Source organism: Ursus maritimus, unplaced genomic scaffold, assembly GCF_017311325.1.
Source record: "Ursus maritimus isolate PB19 unplaced genomic scaffold, ASM1731132v1 scaffold_18, whole genome shotgun sequence".
NCBI lineage: Eukaryota > Metazoa > Chordata > Mammalia > Carnivora > Ursidae > Ursus > Ursus maritimus.
In genome coordinates, this window is record NW_024424230.1 from 52884993 (window position 1) to 52898064 (window position 13072).

At 35.8% G+C, this 13072-nt stretch overlaps 1 non-coding gene across 1 annotated transcript; it reads left to right on the forward strand.

The window, feature by feature from the left end:
- Positions 1-7506: 7506 nt before the first annotated feature.
- LOC121103283 lies at positions 7507-7612 on the forward strand. Its single transcript, XR_005835441.1, has one exon. It is a non-coding gene; the product is annotated as a U6 spliceosomal RNA (small nuclear RNA).
- The last annotated feature ends 5460 nt before the right edge of the window (positions 7613-13072 follow it).

The window sequence follows — 13072 nt, forward strand, 5'->3', positions numbered from 1 at the left end:
GATTATAACTCCTTTAATTCCTTGTTTTCAAAATGTCATGTACTAAATTCTCTCCAAATTTGTCTTATTTTGGTGTTCCTGCTTTGCTAAGAGCTTTGCCTGAGGCACATCTGCTAACTGGGTAATCCAGAATTTGCCCATTCTTTTTTTTTTTTTTAAGATTTTATTTATTTATTTGACAGAGAGAGACAGCCAGCAAGAGAGGGAACACAAGCAAGGGAAGTGGGAGAGGAAGAAGCAGGATCCCAGCAGAGGAGCCCGATGTGGGGCTCGATCCCAGGACTCTGGGATCACACCCTGAGCCAAAGGCAGACGCTTAACGATTGAGCCACCCAGGCACTCCTAGAATTTGCCCATTCTTTCTCATATTCACAACCAAAATACATGAGTTTTCAATAACTTACTGTCTCTGCTTCCTCATTTTTCCTCCCACCATTTCATCAGTCTGGCTTCTGCCCTAATAACTCAACTGGAAGGTCTATTACTGAGATTGTCATTGACTCCCAAGAACTAACATATATTTTTACAGTCCTTCTATTTGTTTTCTCAATAGATTTGACTCTATTGACAACCCACTTCCCTTTTAAACTTTTTTCTTTTTTCTCTTAGCTTTTGTGCATTCTTCTGGTTTTTCTCCTCCTTCTCAGACTTCTCTTTCCCAATCTTATTTTCAGACTCTTCTTCTATGAGTCATTCAAAGTTAGAGAACCTAAGGGCTCTTCCTAGGTCCTCTTCTGTTTTCACGTTATAGGCTTTCTCTGAGCAACCCCATCCAGTCCTCCAGTTTCAACTGTCATGTACTTTTAGGAGAACTATATAATTTATCATTCAAACCAGACCATTTTTAAAATTAAAAGAGTGATTACAAAGATGTTATGGAAGGAATGTATATTGAATAAAGTGGTCAGTGATATCACAAAAGGAATGAGAAGCAGTGAAACAGTGACAGCAACATTGAAGTAGGGTAATTAGAAAGAGTGAACGGCAAACATAAGAGCTGGGTAAGAGGGTGGTTGAAACTGGGATTAAGGAGTGTTATTGGTAATGGCAGGCTCCAGATATCCCAGATGAAACTGTTATCCTCTTCCAATATTCCCTGACTTAGTAAATGAAACCACAAAGGTGTTCCTTCACCGCATGCAATACATCACTGCATCTGGTCTATGTGGCCCTTTATAGAACTCCCAAACCTGTCCATTTCTCTCCTCTTTCTTGCTACTCTCCTAACCCAAGCTACCTTCATTCCTTGCTAAGACAACTGTAATAGTCTTTTCATTGGTCTCCCCACATCTGCTCTGATCCCAGCTATAATCAGAGTCATCTTTTCAAAGCAAATAAGTAATCATGTCCCCCATTGATTAAAAACCTCAATGGCTTTCTATTGCTCTTAGGATGAAAACCAAAATTTGCAGCATGGCCCACTGTCTAGTCCCTGCATTTTTCTCCTGCCCTACCTTGTACTGCTCTCCCCCTCACTCTCTGTGCTCTAGACATGCTGGGATTTTTTGAATCTTCAAACATACCATACTTACTCTAACAGAGAGTTAGCCTATTACCTTTGTGAAAGTCCCCCATTCCCTCCCTTCCACCCGGTTAATACCTTCATGTACTTCAGAACTCACCTTAAATTCCTTTTCTTCAAGGACCGCTTCTCTGGCTCCACAGTGTAATTTGGGTCCCTTGTCCTGTGCTCTCTCAATGCTCATTTTCTTTCAGTAGGTTTGCCCCATTTTCCTCAGGTATAGACCATGAGCTCCAGACTAGCAGCAATTCTATCTGCTTTTATTCACTGTTGTGTCCCTAGTACCTAGGACAATGCTGACACATAACTGGCAATCATAAATATTTTTTCATAAATAAATAATGGCATTATTGCATGTATATGTCTAATGCTTTCTTTCTTCACAACCATCTTCCTATCATCTTAAGCCAACCATCCTCATTAACTTTATCTCATGTGTTCTACAATCTGTTTCACTCAACTCAGTAATAATTTATTTAGTATGTACCATGTGCCAGCCATAAAAGATTCAGAAATTAACAGGCATAATCTTCATCTTTAATTTTTATACAATCCAATATGGCAAACAGATACGTACATAAAAAACTAAAATCAATTCATTCAATGGTGATTGAGTGCTTATTAAGTGCCAAGATTTCTTGGCCCTAGAAAGAGAACAAGCCCTTGTAAAACTTAAAATCTGGTGAGAATGTGCTATCTGTTAATCTGGAATATGTAGTACCATCGAGGAAGAAGTATCTAGTTCTTCTTCTAGGGAACAGGGACCATAGAGAAAGGCAATGAGTAAATGCTCACCACTCAGAGGATGAGACATGGAACCAGAATGATACCTTATCAGTTTTTATTTTCTCCTGAGCTTCTTGAAGCACGTGTAAGCATTGAAGTGACATCATTAGTTTGGTATTACAGAAAGACAACATCGGCAACATGAAGGATGAATTATAGTGATCACAGTCAAGAGTGTTGGTTTGAGAACTATTTCAAAGTCTCAGGAAGAAACAATCATGGTCCACAATAAGATAGTGGCTGTAAGAATAAGGAGAGGACAGATATGTGGGATAGAATTTACTTATTGAATTTGATGGCTACAAAGGGAGGGAAACTCAAAGATGAGACGGTTCTTTCATTTGAATTGGAAGATGAGTTATGGAAGATACTGTTAAATTCCCATTAAACTTATTTCTTCTTACTTTTGAGCACACAACCAGATTAAATATCCCAGCCTCCCCTACAGCTAAGTGTGACTGAATTTTGGTCAAGGGAGTGAGTGGAGATGATGAGCACCACTTTCCATCTTAATCAATAAAAATCACTGCTGGTTTTTCTTCCATTATCTTCTCCTATCAGCTGTATGTCAGTGTGAGGATGATGAAAAGAAGAGCTTCTGTTAGCCTGGATCCCTGAAAGGAGGGCTCATATCCCTTTATCCATTGATTGGACTTTGCATTAGTAAGAAATAAACATAGTGTTAAGCCACTAAGATTTGGGGATTTACCCAGAAGCTAGGTTAACTTAACTAATACAATGGTGATGCCAAAACAGAGATTCCGGAGCAGAAGCTGATGCAGTGGTAGAGTTTAATTTAGGTCATATTTAGTTTGAGATTCTTTTGATACTTCCAAGCAGCTGGAAATAGTGGTTCAGAGATCAGGAGAGAGCAAGAAGCAAAGATATAGAAAATTTTGGGCTACAGGTGGTCCTGACTGATGTAACAGAGAGGGCATAGAAATAAAAAAGATGAAGGTGTATGATGGGGAATATCTGAATATACAGGAATGCAAGAGGGGAAAAAAAGAGGAATCAGAAGAGAACACCTTCTCAAAAAAATTTTTATGATTGTTACTTTATACAATAAGCCAAAATAGTTACTCTTAGAATTCTAAGGATGACTTACCCTTGTTAAACTGATAGTCATATAAGCCATATTATTGCCTCTGCTATTAAAAGACTGAATTCAATGAACTCCTTAATGCTTTGCTTCCCACACTATAAGCTCTAAAATTCAATGAAACCATCCCTCATGCCAAAATGCCAAAATTCATTTAAATATTGTAAAAGCTTTGAAACCAACCAGTGGCCCCTGAGGAATTCTGACATATCTAATAATCTCTTTGGTTCAGACCTTGTCTATCCTGTGTCATCAACTTGCTAATGTTTGATCCCTTTCAAAATGCTTTCACATGTGTTATTCATATGATGCCCCTAACAAATCCGTAAGGTTGAATGCAGCTGACAAATGATCAAAAGAGACTGTTACCTTAGTACGGGGCCCATGTCAAAGCAAAGCCCATTCCAGGAAGCTGAATAACTGTCTCCCAAGGATATCTGTAAGAAAAATATACCCATTTAAAAATGCTATTTCAATCCTATAGGTTATCCATTTATCCAGCCCCTGTAGTTTGTAAGTCTCACAAGTCTTTTTAATGTGACATCAGTGAACATCTTGCTTCCTGCCTCACAGTCTGAGTCACTGTCCATGATCCCCCAGAGAGAGTGAGCAAGTGATGAAGTGTGCATCCTGGACACCAGAAACAACCAGTGGCCTTTGTCATAATGGCCTTCAATAGTTTCAAATATATTCTGATTAACTCCTCACCAGATAGGGGTTATGCATATACTTGCCTAAAGGAAGTGGCTATTTTGAAATATTTCTGATTTAACTTGTCTTCTTCTTTTTTAAACATTTATTTATTTATTTATTTGAGAGAGAGGCAGAGAGAGCACAAGCAGAAGGAGAGGGAGAGGGACAAGCAGACTCCCCAATGAGCATGGAGTACTGAGCCAGGCACGGGCCCCAATCCCAGGACCCCAAGACCATGACCTGAGATGAAGTCAGACAATTAACCAACTGAGCCACCGAGGTGCCCCTCAACTTGTCTTCTAATAGAAGTACTAGTCAAATAAAACCACCATTCAGATGAGTTCTCATAAATTCCCACTTTTGTTTAGACCATCTCTTCTAATACCTTCAAATATTATTCTAAAAAGACCAAATTTCTTTGTTTTTTAAGTAGGCTCCATGCCCAGTGTGAAGCCCAATGCAGGACTTGAACTCATGACCCTGAGAGCACGACCTGAGCCAAGATCAAGAGTCAAACACGTAACTGACTGAGCCACCCAAGTGCCACTAAAATGATCAAATTTCTACACATGATTCTCTGTATCAACTTGGCAAAACTATGGTGACTATTATTTAGTCAAAACACTAGTTTACTGTTGCTGTGAAGGTATTTTTTGATGTGATTAACATTTAAAATCAGTTGACTTTAAGGTGAGCAGATTACCCTCCATGATGTGGGTAGGCTTCATTCAATCGGTTGAAGATCTTAAGAGCAAAATCCAAAGTTTCCCAAACAAAGAATTCTGCCTCCAGACTAAAACATAGAAATTCTGCCAGAGCTTTCAGCCTTTAGACTCAGAACTAAACCATGAACTCATACCTAAATCTTTAGCCCACCAGCTTGCCTTACAGATTTTGAACTTGGTAGTCCTGAAAATGGCAATTTTCCCACACACTCCTTTTAGTAAACTTAACATCCTCTATTCAAATATTACCCATGTAGTCATGTGGTGTCATTCAATGTATTTTCTCTTAAGCCTTTTATTTTTTATTTTTTTTAAAGATTTTATTTATTTATTTGACAGAGAGAGAGACAGCCAGCGAGAGAGGGAACACAAGCAGGGGGAGTGGGAGAGGAAGAAGCAGGCTCCCAGCGGAGGAGCCTGATGTGGGGCTCGATCCCAGGACCCCGGGATCACGCCCTGAGCCGAAGGCAGACGCTTAACGACTGAGCCACCCAGGCGCCCCTCTCTTAAGCCTTTTAAAACATCTTGAGAAGGTGGCAGAACCACATCCACAAAAAAGAAATTATTGTCCTTGTTCTCATTTGTTATGAGGAATGTTTTTTGGTAGGAAACACTTGAAAGATACTTTTCTGTAAGAATATATCCATGAATATACCCTTGATTAAAGATTTGGAAATGAATAAAAGCAGAATGTATTAGTCAGGGTGCTCCAGAGAAACAGAACAATATTTATGATCTCATTTATTCTTAATCACCTCCCTAAATGCCTTATCTTCAAATACAACCACATTGAGGGGTTAGGGTTTCAATGTAGGGATTTGGGGAGGGACACAATTCAGTCAATAACACAGTTTAAGAAACTAGAAAAAGAAGAGCAAATTAAACCCAAAGCAAACAGAGGGAAGGAAATAATGAAGATTCGAGGAGAGATAAATGAAATCAAGAATAGAACAAGAGAATCAATAAAATGAAATGTTTGTTTTATGGGGAAAAAAATCAATAAAATTGACAAATTTAGCTAGACTGAGAAAGAAAGAAAAAGGAGAAGATGCAAAGAGCTAAAATCAGAAAGAAAATAGGGACCATACAACCAACTCTACGGAAATTTTTGAAAAATAAGAATAAAAGAATTCTATAAATAATTGTCCATCAATAAACTAGATAACCTAAATGAAATGGACAAAATCCTAGAAACATACAATTACCAAAACTGACTCAAGAGGAATAGAAAATCTGAACAGACCTTTAACAAGTTAAGATATTAAATCAGTGATTTAAAAAAAAGAAAGAAAGAAAAGAAAAGAAAAGAAAAGAAAAGAAAAAAGAAAATTCTCCCAATGCAGAAAAGTCCAGGACCAAATGGCTTCACTTGTGAATTCTACCAAACATTTTAAAAAGAATTAAAACCAATACTCCTCAAACTCTTCCAATAAAAAGAACAGAAGGGAACACTCCCTAATTTATTCTATGAGACCAATTTACCCTATTACCAAACACACCTCAAGAAATGTTCCTTATGAATATACGTTAAAAAATCCTCAGGAAAAAAAATACTATCCAACTAAATCCAGCAGCATACTAAAGGAATTATATATCATGACCAAGTGGGCTGTATCTCAGGAATGCATAAGTGATTCAATCTGTGAAAAGCAATGCTATATGAAAGGGAGAAAAACACACGATCAACTCAATTGATGGAGAAAAAGCATATGACAAAATCCAACACTTTTGAATGATTATAAAAAAAAACCACTTAATACACTAGAAAACAAGGAAACTTCCTTAAGCTGATAAAGGACATATATGGAAAACCTACAATGATCATCATATTTGATAGTGAAAAACTAAAGTTTTCACCCAAAAATGAGGGCAAGATAAGGATGCCTGCTTTTAGCTCTTCTTCAGCATTGTACTCCAGTACAATTCTGGCCAGAGAAATAGGCAAGGTAAATAAATAAAAGCATATAAGTTGAAAAGTAAAACTATCTGTATTTACAGACGACATGATCCTATATCTAGAAACTCCAAAGAATCCACAGAAAACCTACTACAACTTATCAATTAGCAATTGATTTCACAGACCTGAAAAATACAAGAATCAGTTGTATTTCCATAAGCCAGCAATGAATAACCCAAAAATAAAATTAAGAAAAAAATTCCATTTACAATAACATCCAAAACTATAAAATACCCAGAAATAAGTTTAATCAAGTGTGTAGTATACTAAAAACCACAAAACATTGTTAAAAGAAATTGAAGAAATCTAAATAAATGGAAAGCTTCCCCTTCTCCTGGATTGGAATAGTTAATATTTTTAAGATGATGATCCAAAGCAATCTATATATTCAAAGCACTCTGTACCAAAATTCCAGTGGCCACTTATGAAGAAACAGAAAAGCCAATAATCAGGGGTGCCTGGGTAGCGCAGTCGTTAAGCGTCTGCCTTCAGCTCAGGGCATGATCCCGATGTTCCGTGATCGAGTCCCACATCGGGCTCCTCAGGTGGGAGCCTGCTTCTTCCTCTCCCTCTCCCCTGCTATGTTCCCTCTCTCGTTGGCTGTCTCTCTGTCATATAAATAAACAAAATCTTTAAAAAAAAAAAAAAAGAAAAGCCAATAATCAAATTATATGGAGTTTTAAGAGGCCACAAATAGCCAAAACTGTATTTAAAAAGAATAGTGCTCACTTCGGCAGCACGTATACAAAATTGGAACAATTCAGAGAAGATGAGCATGGCCCCTGCACAAGGATGACACACAAATTCATGAAGGGTTCCATATTTTTTAAAAAATAAAATAATAAAATAAAATAAAAAGAAGAATAAAGTTAAGAACTCATACATCTTGATTTCAAAAGTTACTACAAAGCTACAGTAATCAAAACAGTGTGATACTGGCATACAGACAGACATATAGATCAATGGAACAATATTGGGGATCCAGAAATAAACCTATACGTTCATGGCCAACTGATTTTCTACAAGCATGCTGAAACCATTCAATATGGGAAGAATAGTCTCTTCAACAAGTGATGCTGAGACAACTGGATATATACATACAAAAAAAATGAAGTTGCACCCCTACATCACAGGGGTCATCAAAATTAAAAACTTTCATGCATCAAAGGACATTAGCAAGAAAGTGAGAAAACAACCTACAGAATGGGGGAAAATATTTGCAAATCATATATCTGACAAAAAGCATAGTATCTTCAATATATAAAGAATTCTTACAACTCAACAACAAAAAGAAAAGTCGACCGAAAAATGGGCAAAGAATCTGAATAGAATCTGAATAGAATCTGAATCATCCCTCCAAGACAATATATAAATTGCCAATATTCACATACATGAGAAGATGCTCAACATCATTAGTCATTAGGGAAATGGAAATGAAAATCACAATCATGTACCACTTGAATATGTACTCACTAGAATAACTGTAAATTATTCTTAATGGAAAATAACACGTGTTGGTGGAGATGTGGAGAAAGAACTCTTGTGCCTTGCTGGTGGGAGTGTAAAGTGGTTCAACCACTGTGGAAAATGGTTTGGAACTTCCTCAAAAAGTCAAACATAGATTTAGCATGGACCTAGCGATTTCACTCCTAGGTTAATACCCAAAAGAATTGAAAACAGGTACTCAAACAAATAAACACACACATAGGTTCAAAGCAGTACTATTCACAATAGCCAAAAGGTAGAAATAGTACAAATGTCCATTGACGTAAGAATGGATAAACACATCGTGGTATATTCTTACAACAGAATATTATTCAACCATAATAAGGAAAAAAGTGCTGACACATGCTACAATTTGTAAAACTTAAAAACATATACTAAATAAAAGGAACCAAATACAAAAGTCCACATACTCTATGATTCCATTTTGGGAAATACACAGAATAGAAAAATCCATACAGACAAAACAAACGGTAGTCACCAGGGGCAGGAGAAGGGGAAAATGGGGAGCAACTACTTAAGAGATATAGGCTTTCCTTTTGGAGTGATGAAAATGCACAGCATTATGACTGTACTAAATGACACTAAATTGTTCACTTTAAAAGGATTAATCTTACAGTATGTGAATTTCACCATAATTTTTTAAAATTATGCACAAAAAGAGAGAGATCCTTGAAATAATACCCTTTATGTAGATTATTAGCTTCCAGGAGGATTGCCTAAATGCTGAATTCCTAAAGTTTTATAATTTCTCCTTGGAGGACCTTAAAATAAGGTAATATTTAACAGTCTTTTGTATCAAGCATTATGTCAAAAAATTACATACACTTCCTTTAAACTTAATTATAGCCAAAATTACCTTCAATTTAAAGAAGAAAAACTGATTATCCAAAGTTACACAGACGGGAGGAAAATGGACCTCAGATGAGCATTTCACTATTAACTGTTCTTTAACAACAGAATTAAAGAAATAGTTATTCAAATTCAAAAAGAGTTTATTGAGGAGCTGTTAAATTGTGTTTTTGTCAATGTGGTACACATAACATTGATGGTACAAAAAATATTTGAAGCATATATGGATAAACATTTTAATAGATATGTGCCTTAAACTGCATTAAAATAAAATGTATTAGATATCAACACTATAACGCCACAGATAGTACTATTTGACACAAGACTACATAAATTTTAAAAGTTAATTTCATAAAGAAAAATATTAAAAATAATAGCTAGCATTTATTGAACATATATGATTTGCTGGGCACTGTTTTAAGGGCTTTAAACATATTAATGCATATATTCATGTATTTAATCAACTATTAATACAGTACTTGCATGTAAAAAATTATGAAGGATCTATTCATATACTGAAGGGTAGAAAACATTGGTATAATTAAAAGAAATAGCTTCTATAGTTAGACCTGAATTTAACTCTGGGTTCTACCATTTAACAACTGTGACATGGACCAGGAAATGATGAATTATTAGCTGTTATACCTGTACATCCAAAGACATCAGACTATCAAAATAGTCAGACTTATTTTAAAAATAACTAAACTTCTAGAAATAAAAAATATAATTATATTCCTGATGAACATAGATGTAAGACTCCTCAACAAAATATTAGCAAACCAAAATCAACAATACATTAAATACGTCAAGTAAATTCAACAGTACACTTGATCATTCACCATGATCAAGTAGGATTTATTCCAGGGATGCAAAGGTGTATCAATATTTGCAAATCTATCAGTGTGATACATCACATTAATAAGAGGGAGGATAAAAACCATATGATCAACTCAATAAATGCAAAAAAATCATTTGACAAATACGACATCCATTCATAATAAAAGCACTCAGCAAAGTGGGTTTAGAGGAAACATACCTCAACATAATAAAAGCTACATATAAAACCCCACAGCTAACAACATATTCAGTGATGAAAAATTGAAAGCTTTTCCTCTCAGGAACAAGACAAGGATGTCCACTCTCATCACTTTTATTCAGCATAATACTAGAAGTCCTAGCTGCAGCAATCAGGCAAGAAAAAGAAATAAAAGTTCTCCAAATTGGTAAGGGAGAAGTAAAGCTGTCACTATGTAAATACATATACATACTATATGTATAGTATGATACTATACATAGAAAACCTTAAAGACTCCACCAAAAAACTAGTAGGCTAATGCATGTTTAGTAAAGTTGAAATATACAAAATTAATATACAGAAATCTATTGCATTTCTATACATGAGTAACAGTAGCAGGAAGAGAAATTAAAACAATCTCATTTACAATTGCACCAGAAAGAATTAAACATCTAAGAATAAATTTAACAGAGGAGGTGAAAAACCTATAGTCTGATAACTATAAATGGAAAGATCTACCAGGCTCATGGATTGGAAGAACCGATATTGTTAAAATGTCTATACTACCCAAAGCAATCTACAGATTCAATGCAACCCCTATCAAAACACCAATAGCATTTTTCACAGAACTAGAAAAAGAATCCTGAAATTTGTATGGAACTACAAAAGATCTTGAATAACCAAAGCAATCTTGAGAAAGAAGAACAAACCTGGAGGCATCACAATCCCAGGTTTCCAGATATACTACAAAGCTGTAGAAATCAAAACAGTATGGTAGTGGCACACAAATGGACACATAGATCAGTGGAACAGAATAGAGTCCAGAAATAAACCTACAATATATATGGTCAATTAATCTATGACAAAGGAGGCAAGAATACACAATGGGGAGAAAACAGTCTCTTCAACAAACGGTGCTGGGAAAACTGGACATGCAAAAGACTGAAACTGGACCACTTTCTTACACCATACACAAAAGTAAACTCAAAATGGATGAAAGACCAAATGTGAGACCTGAAACCATAAAACTCCTAAAAGAAAACATAAGCATCAACTCTTGGACATTGGCCTTAGCAACATATTTATGGATCTGTCCCTCAGTCAAGGGAAACAAAAGCAAAAATAAACAATTGGGACGACACCAAAATAAAAAGCCTTTGCACAGCAAAGGAAACAATCAACAAAACAAAAAGGCACCCTACAGAATGGGAGAAGGTATTTGCAAATCATTCATTCAATAAGGGCTAATATCCAAATATATGAAGAACTCATACAACCTAATATTAAAAAGAAATAATCTGATTTTAAAATGGGCAGAGGGGGCGCCTGGGTGGCACAGCGGTTAAGCGTCTGCCTTTGGCTCAGGGCGTGATCCCGGCCTTATGGGATCGAGCCCCACATCAGGCTCCTCCGCTATGAGCCTGCTTCTTCCTCTCCCACTCCCCCTGCTTGTGTTCCCTCTCTCGCTGGCTGTCTCTCTCTCTGTCAAATAAATAAATAGAATCTTTAAAAAAATTAAAAAATAAAAAAATAAAAATAAAATGGGCAGAGAACTTGAATAAACATTTTTTGAAGGAAGACATGGATGGCCAACAGGGACTTGAAAAGATGCTCAGCTAATCACTAATCATCAGGGAAGTATAAATCAAAACCGCAATGAGATATCACCTGTTATCTTTCAGATCGGCTATTATCAAAAACAAAAAAATAACAAATGTTGGTGAGGATGTGGAGAAAAGAGAAGTATTGATCACTGTTGGTAGGAATGTAAATTGTGCAGCCGCTATGAAAAAACAGTATGGAGATTTCTTAAAAAATTAAAAATAGAACTACCAGATAACCTAGCTATTCCACGTCTGGGTATTTATCTAAAGTAAATGAAAACAACATTTGAAGAGATATATGCACCCCTATGTCCACTACAGCACCATTTACAATAGCCAAGATACGGAAGCAACCTAAGTGTCCACCCATAGATGAATCCATAGATATATATATACACACAATAAAGTAATAGTCACAAAAAAGAATGAAATCTTGCCATTTCCGATGACCTGGATGGACTTAGAGGGCATTATGCTAGGTGAATAAATAATAAAGAGAAAGACAAATACCATATGATTTCACAAATATATGGAATCTAAAAAAGAAAATAAAACAGAAACAGATTCATAAAAACAGGATGTAAACTGTTGGTTACCACAGTGGGGAGGGTTTAGAAGTTGGGCGAAATAGGTAAAGGAGATTAAGAGGTACAAACTTCCGGTTATAAAATAATTTGGGGGATGTAATGTACAGCATAGAGAATATAGACAATAATATTATAATAACTTTGGATGGTGATAGATAATAACTAGACTTATCATGGGGATCATTTCATAATGTATCCAAATATCAAATCACTGTGATATACACCTGAAACTAATAGGATATTGTTGTCAATTACACTTAAAAAGAAAGGAAGGCAAGCAGGAAGGAAAACCTCCCCCAAATGGCTAAAATGCATAAACAAGCATGGTACACAATAAGAAACATAAATGGTCAAAAAACATACGAAAAGCTGCTCAAACATATTCTAAAAATAAAGACAACGCAAATTCAAAGAACCAGTTAGATATAATTTTACTCCTACTACCAGAGTGGCAAATTGAAGAGGTCAGAAAATACCAAGTGTTGGTGAAAATATAACTGGCACAAATATTTTAGAAAACAGTGTAGCATTATCATGTAAAGTTTAATATCCACATGCCCCCTCTAATCTAGCAATTCTACTCCTAAACCTAAATCTAATCCTAAAGCAATTCCTAACATGTGGGTCAGGAGATACATACAAGAATAACAACGTATCATTTATAATAGCAAACGGCCAAAGACAATTCAAATATCCAGTATCAAGAAATTGCACACATGAACTATG